Genomic DNA, 8,108 nt, shown 5'->3' on the forward strand with positions numbered 1-8,108 from the left:
ACCTACAAGCAAAATCATATCCATATACAACCTAAACCCAGTTGAGGGAGGGGCTATCCTCAAGGCCAAGCTAGGAAACAAAAAAACTAAAGCCTTCGCACGCCCAAAAGCAGAGGAAGCTGATGAGGAGAAGATGAAACTCGGCGAATCCGAGAGAACAAAAACTAAAAATCAGTTTTCATTTTTCTCTAGTTAAATCTTGTTTGAAAATATTTCAAAAAGCCTGAAAATAGTTTTTTTTTCCAAATAATAAAATAAATCAATGCATTATAATTTATAAAGCATGTTACATACAAAATTCATTTAATTCTTGTAATATCATTGTTGCTGGTTAGGGTGGGTTAGGTTAGGGTGTTATGGATGAGGTTTTATTAGGTGTTTTAAAAGCTAATGTTTTTTTATTCACAATAACTAAATATTATGACTCTATGATGCACTAAAAATTATAATTTTTTTTTATTATAGATTCAATCATCATTTGATTAGAAATTAAAAATTAAAATTAAGGCCTTATTTATTTTATGAAAAATATTTTTTTAAATGTATTTTTTTGGTATTTTGGAACTTTTGGTTCACTTAATAAGAGGAAAATAATATTTTTAAAATTTTAATAATTTTAGTAAAATATGAATATATATATATATATAATATAAATATATATAATTAATTTAATATTTTAATTAAATAATAAAAAATATTTTTATGAAACTGAAATAGTTTTTAGTTTAAGTTGATTCACATTTAATGTGATCAATGAATTTTCAGTAATATGAAAAGTTTTCAATATTTTTTTTTATTATGAGTCAACTAGTCTTTTTTTTCCTTCCAATTAACTTTTATTGTTTATTCTCATTTTTAATATCTTCAATGAGTTGTTTTAGCATGTTTACGAGATATATATATATATATATATATATATATATATATATATATATATATATATATAAAATAAACTTTTGAATTAAAACTTGTCATGATCCAACCTATGGGCCGGATTAGCATTAGGACTTGGGCCAACCTAAAACTCCTGAGGCCCGTAGTAAACCTAATTATTCCTCAACCCAACTCTAAGGCCCATTTGGGCCCAATTTCAAGAATTCAACCGAACAGAGTCCGACCATAAAATGGACCATTCAACGAGGAGTTTTTGACTGGCCCGACCTGTAAACACAATATATAATAAATTGAGGAGCTCAACTCACCCTCCACATAATTAAAATGTCATAACTCAAATAGGAGCTCAGCTACCTCATCTAATCCCATCATGCATACAGTTAATAATTTTACAAGTCCAACATAACTTTTATAATACAGGCCCAAAATAAAAATAAGTACTTCTAATACATGCGGAGTCTAAAATTTAACTCAATTGTACAAAATACATTAAATACTATTAATGGACTTGCGAAGAAGATGAGCAGGTTAGCCACAATAAATAATCCTCCTGTAGCCTAGAAAAATAGATGAACAGGAGTGAGCGTTCAACTTAGAGAGTAAAATATCAATTTTAATCATAATCTCTATAACTATCTAAAGCTAATGCACCCTGTGGAGTGAAATGCAACATCGTCATAATTTTCATATAATAACAGTAAAAAGGAAATTTGGAGCACTCACACACCCAACACTGTTAAGCAATACATATATGGGAGCTGATCCCCTATACAGCCCTCTTAATCCAACCTCTGCCAGCGAGTGTCTCTCAAGCTGGACTTTCGCTTAATAAACCAAATGCGGGGTCCCAACGAGTGTCTCTCAAGCCGTGTCTACCCCGAAGGACTGGGTCCCAGCGAGTGTCTCTCAAGCCGTGTCTACCTGTCCTGTCCATATCCAATACCATACCACACGCACGCCACACACACGCACTGCTCTAAATTACCACAAACAACATCCATGGCACTTCAACAATTATGAATGCAATATAAAACGTACCTAGTGTTTAACTACATAGATACATGTTTATAAATGATGCATGAGCATGCTTGAACATATAATAATATCGAAATTACAATTAAAATTAATATTTTACTCACAAACTTGAACTGAGGTCACTAGGCGGCTGGGCAGAGGAGGAAGGCTGTCCCGGCTCACCTGACAATTTCATTGCAATTATTTAATATATTTGTTGTTGACCCCACAAGCTCAAAGGAGCATAGATTTTGATGATACCAAAACTCAACTAGAATCAAACTAACATTGTTTTAAGTGTTGTGTTTCTCAAAAGAACAAAAGGAAAAGTCATAAGGATTTTATGATGGATTCGTGCTTCTGAAGAAAGGATGACATTCTAAGGATAACACAGGACGATTCAAAGGAGATAAAAGAAGAAAATGTTACCTTCTAAGGCTGCATTGAAAATCAGAATTGAAGGTACATATAGTATAGAAGTTAAGTTTTATTTTTAGGATTACTTGTAAAAAGAATTGAGGAGTAAAAGTCAATGATGCTTACTTTCAATCCCTCAAAAGATTTTCTCTTTTAAATATTATTTTTGGCCTAAAAGTATTTGACTATGATTTGGTGTAAAGTTTTATAGTTTTGAAAGTTATGCAGAAAAGTTCTCCTGGTATGCTAATTGGTTTGCTACTTATTTAGTATGCTAACTGGTTTGTTATTTTCTCCAGTATGCTAACTGTCTCAACTCTGCACAACATCGCAGAAAAAGAAAAAATAATGGCTATTTTCTTGAAATTCGTAACTGTAACGTTCAAATGAGTTCTCAAACTGTCAAAAACATTCCTAAGCTATAAATACACCTACCTTTGGCCATTTTACACTTAATGAAAGTCTCTCCACTGTTCAAAATCATAAAAGCTTTCATTCAAAGTGCTCAAAGTGTTTTATTGCTCTTCATTGGCTTATTTACTCAACTCTTCTTTATAGATTCTGTTGTATTGAGTGAGAGTGAGTTTTAAACACATTATTATCATTTATGAGAGGTCATTCAAGCACCTATTGAAGCTTGGTTGTGAAAAGTGTTTGGGATAACACTTGGTAGAAGTGTGAAGCTACTTGTAAAAGCTTTGGTGAGAAGATTTGCAAAGGGCTTTTGTCTCTTGCCTTTAAAAGAGAAGAATAGTGAAGTAAAGACTCAAAGTGGGATATTTGAGAGAGTGAATGTAGGCTAGTTGAGCTGAACCACTATAAAAATTTTAGTGTTCATTTTCTCAACCCTTGCTCTTTACAATTATGTAATTTAATTTTATGATTGATATGCTTTTGCTGATATGAAAGTTGATATTGTTTGCTGATAACCTTGCTGCAAACTGAGAAAATTAGTTTACTGCTAAATTTGCTGATATCTGATATAATCTGCTTGTTATTTGATTTGCTGTCAGTTAGGATATCTGGTATACTGCACTGGCTGCTATGTTAAAAACTTAATCCGGATTATTGATATCTCTGCTGAATGCTGATATAATTTGTTAGATCAGTATACTGATTGCATATAGCCTAACTTTGAATCAACTTGTCAATAGAGTTGTATTGTTCATATTTCATATTAGTCAATTGAGTTGAACCTAGCTGCAATTTTCAAAGGTTTTGAGCAAGAACCGAAAATTATTTTTAAAAGTCCAATTCACCCCCTTCTTGGACATTGTTTGGGACATCATTTGTCTCAATACAAGTTTAGAAAAGACCAAAGACACCCTAAGTTGTGCTGAAAATCCAGCAGAGTCTCCCCTATACCTATGACTTATCCAACCTGCAAAATGGTTCAAATAACACTTCTAAACTCAACTCATATCTCATCATCATTATATGTCCTCTCCTGAGCCCTCCAAACCAAGCAATAATCACAATATCAGATAACTCAATTATAACTTCAAAAATAATATTTTTCAAAAATTATCCAAACTAACTTTAAAAATTCTATAAACCTGCCCCGCGGTCATTAACAATATTATAAGGCTATTGCAATAGGAATCGTAATTTTCTTATCATCCACGAATATTTTATAAATTTTATTCTAACCCAATACAAGGCAAAAATTAAGTAATGTAAAGTTTGAGTTTACCTATGCCAAATCTGACAACTAGAACGCGTCTAGAACGTCTGAAAAAGGTGGGGTAGCCTATAATCTTAACCCGATTCTGAAATAGTTCCAGCAGCTTATCTACTCGGCCCGAAATTGCAGATCTGAGCGACGATCGAATTTCTGCGAAATGAAAGTACATAAGCGAAGTCCATAATACCAGGGTTAGAATTATATATATATATATATAATAATTATTTGAAAATTATGGATGTTACATTCTTCCCCTCTTATAGAAAAGTCGTCCTCGAATTTTACACAAGGCAGAACAATGACACATAGTTGCATATCAAACTTATGAGTGCTTGCTGCGCATATCCCGCTCTAACTTCCAAGTGCATTCCTCCATAGATTAACTCCTCCACAGGACTAACCATAGGGATTTGCCTTGACCAAAGTTGTCTCATTTGATAGTCTACTATGGCTACTAGTTGCTCCTTAAAGATCAAATTCTCATTTAACTCCACTGTGTCTGGTCGCAGCACATGAGAAGAATCGAGAACATACTTTCTAAGCATGAAAATGTGGAATACTAGGTGGACATGAGAAAGGTTTTGTGGCAACTCTAACTGATAAGCAACTGCTCCAACTCTGTCCACGATCTTAAAAAGTCCTATATAACGGAGTGCCAATTTGTCTTTTCTTTCTAAATCTCATAACCCTTTTCATAGGAGAAACCTTCAAGAACACGGTCACCCATTGAAAATTTTACATCTTTTCGCCTTGGATCTGCATGGATGGTTAAAAATTTTTATGTCTATCTGCCCCTGTCGTAGTATGCCAGCTACCATCTTCCTTCTGAGTCTAAACCATCACATCTGATTACTCGTTTACCCCTCTTTTTTTTTTGTCATCTCTAGTACTCATTATAACTCCACTACTCTCGACTTGATATCTGATAACTTTAATCAACTGCGCTTACCTCACTTTTATTACGCCCTAACATGTCTCTTGGTGACTTCAGTCCTCATTCCTTTGTTTCAATAATCTCTGTTTCCCAAAAATATGACTTATGTTCCTTACCCTATAGTATCCTATGAAATGTTTTCCCGTAGCACCTATCATATACATCTCGTTCGAAATATTTACTTGTCCTATGACCTCAATGGTCAATATCTATAAATCCTCTCACTCCCATGATACTTCAAATTTTCAATCTCTTTTGTGTAATTACTAAGGTCCTTAGACCAGCTCTTGTCCATCTTATGTAATTAGTTATGTAGAGCTCCATCCAAGTGTCAAGCGTACCCTACACCACTTATCAATATTGGAAAGTGAACTGGGTCTCTTCTCTTATAAGACAAATGTACTTGTATTCCCTGACAACCCAGTTAATGCAACTTTATCGTTTCCCAGTCCTTCTCTGGAATGGAAATATCTAGACTTCTTCCTAAAGCTTCTTAGTATGTGGCCTACTTCTGATACATTGACACTTAGATCGAGGCTCTACTACTCCTTTAATCAATCATCTCATAATAACTTATTTCAAACATCTCATAGTGTGTTCTTAGCATACCTATTCCTTCTTATCCTCATCATTATATCTAGCTCTACCGAGCTTTCTTCCTTTCCTTTGGATCTTATCCACTTTCTTTTCCTATTTCTGCTATCATTGATATCTTTTCAACATGCTGTACTTATTCCTTAATCTTAGTCCTATCTCACCCTTACACCTTTTCCTTCAAGGATGTCCATCCCATCATCAACTTTTTTTTCTTTTTTTTTTTTTTAAATTTCTTAGTCTTATCTTGATTACTAGTTCTATTACTTCGAGAATTCTAACTTTACGATTGACTCTTACCAGCACATTCTTCACATTACATAACATTTGTAATTAACCATATAAAATTCTTTTTGTATCCCCTTTCCCAACTTACCTATCAGAACATTATCATTCCCTACCAGCCTTAGTAGGAAATTGCTCATCCTGAATGGATAGGAGCCCCATAAATTATAAGTTCCATCTGAATTAACACGGCTGTGAGAAATATGTGCCATGCCTTAATTCTGAACAAGATACTTCACGTATTCATTCTCCTTAATATAATCACATATACTGCCCATAGCTTTCCAAACTTCAGCCTCAACTTTTCCCATTAGCAATAATTTCATTCGCTGTAACTCATTAGCAAATAGCACTTCCTCCAGCTTATAGGTCAAAAGGGTTGTAAGCCCTAGTAACTAGCTTGATTTAACTCCTGTCACCTCTTTGCTCATTATTTCATATTTAACATTAGGTACACCATTATCGTCATTTTCGCCTCAAAAGATTGGATATGTACTAACATCCATCAAATTTTCAATTAATTGGGTCACTTTGACACGACCTCTGTTCTTAGCATAATCTCCTAGAATCGAAACACGAGCCAATTTGAAAAGAAGGAGAAATGTTCTCCCACCATTTATGGTATACCATTGTTTGATAAACAAGATTTAGCTCATACCCCTTAGTCTCCCTTTTTAGTTTCATTATTTCTTTGTAATTATTGTGCGTTATTACAAGATATCAGTTGTATCTACCATTTGTTATACTGTTGTCCTGCCTGATATATCATCTTAGAATTTATTATTTCCTTTTTACTCTTCATTTATCTTCCATACTTATAATTTTTTGTCCAATGCTCCTTATACTTAGTTATATTCTAGAAGATAAAAGCACTCACAGATTCTTTCAGATCTACTCCATTCTTACCAACAATCACTCCTCTAATCCATGTACTTATCAATATCTTATAATTACACATATACCTATCTTGTCATATTCTGACCGTTATTAGCGTTCTACCACATATTATCATACTATTATTTATTTATTTATTATTACTCTTTTTTTTTACATAATTATTCTATCGATCACACTGAAAATATATGTCTAACTTCAATTTTTGACTCTAGGTCTCACCATTCTAAATTTTAATATCAAGCCTCTGTGACATTATCCCTCATCTTGCATATTTATATCCCTTATGTGGACTTTTATCCAACTTACTTCTACTGATCTTACTTCTTTATCTTAAATGCAATTCAAGTTACCACAGCACGCTCAACAGTTACTACCTACTTTGGTCGCACACCTCACCTAATTTTCATTATACTGTCAACAATCAAAAGGGTTCTTATGTCATTGCTCCATTATCCTACCTTGGGGGTAAAAAACAAATAAGGTCTAGTCCAGATCCTGTAACTCTAAGCTCTAGGCTCAGGCTCCTAACACTACATCAATTATGATCTACTCTAAGTCCTGTACTTCTGGGTTCCATAACTTAACAATGTTCTTCCTAATTCCATCCTTTTCTATGCTCTCTATCCTTTTTTTTTTTTATCTCGTTTACCCTTCCTAGAAGCACATTCACCTCCTCGGTATTTTGGCTCTATTCTTCCTAATCTTATCCTAATATGTTTTTCCAGTTTATTCTTTAGCCAACTCTTTTTATCTTGCCCAAATTTGAACTTTCACTCTTCCATCCTTTAGTTCTATTTTCTTTTTGAACATGATTGTCATATCAGAAACTTATACCTTTTCACTATCCCTACCACGTCATTTATACCTCAATGTTACTCAGAATTGATCCTCTAACTACCTTAGCAAGACTTCTACTGGCATTCAGGCTATCTCTCCTATTGCATTTGAACCGCACTCCATCTATATATATATTTATATATATTCTATGATTTATCAATGCTAACTTTTGTCCTTTTTCTTTTACTTTATTTGGAGTATACTTTAGTCTTAAACATTAAGAAGCTAAGGATGAACTTAGGGAATAGCAGTCATACTTCTCCTGCGTGATCTCTATTCTTACCCTTTTGGACTACATACTACCCCCTACTACCTTAGGGAGGGAATCTGTAGCAACTCTAATTTTTCATATCCATTTAATTAGCTGAAACTTAAAATACTAGGTATCCAAACCCGTCATTCAATTTAAAGGCTTACATACATCTTGATCTTACATCTTATAATTCCTACATGGAACTTGTACCCTCTCCAGAACACCTAAGCTAACAACACTCTATCTCACGCTACAATCCCATCTGGGACACTACTCCATAAGTCATCATTATCAGTAAT

Source organism: Hevea brasiliensis, chromosome 9 (assembly GCF_030052815.1).
Source record: "Hevea brasiliensis isolate MT/VB/25A 57/8 chromosome 9, ASM3005281v1, whole genome shotgun sequence".
Lineage (NCBI taxonomy): Eukaryota > Viridiplantae > Streptophyta > Magnoliopsida > Malpighiales > Euphorbiaceae > Hevea > Hevea brasiliensis.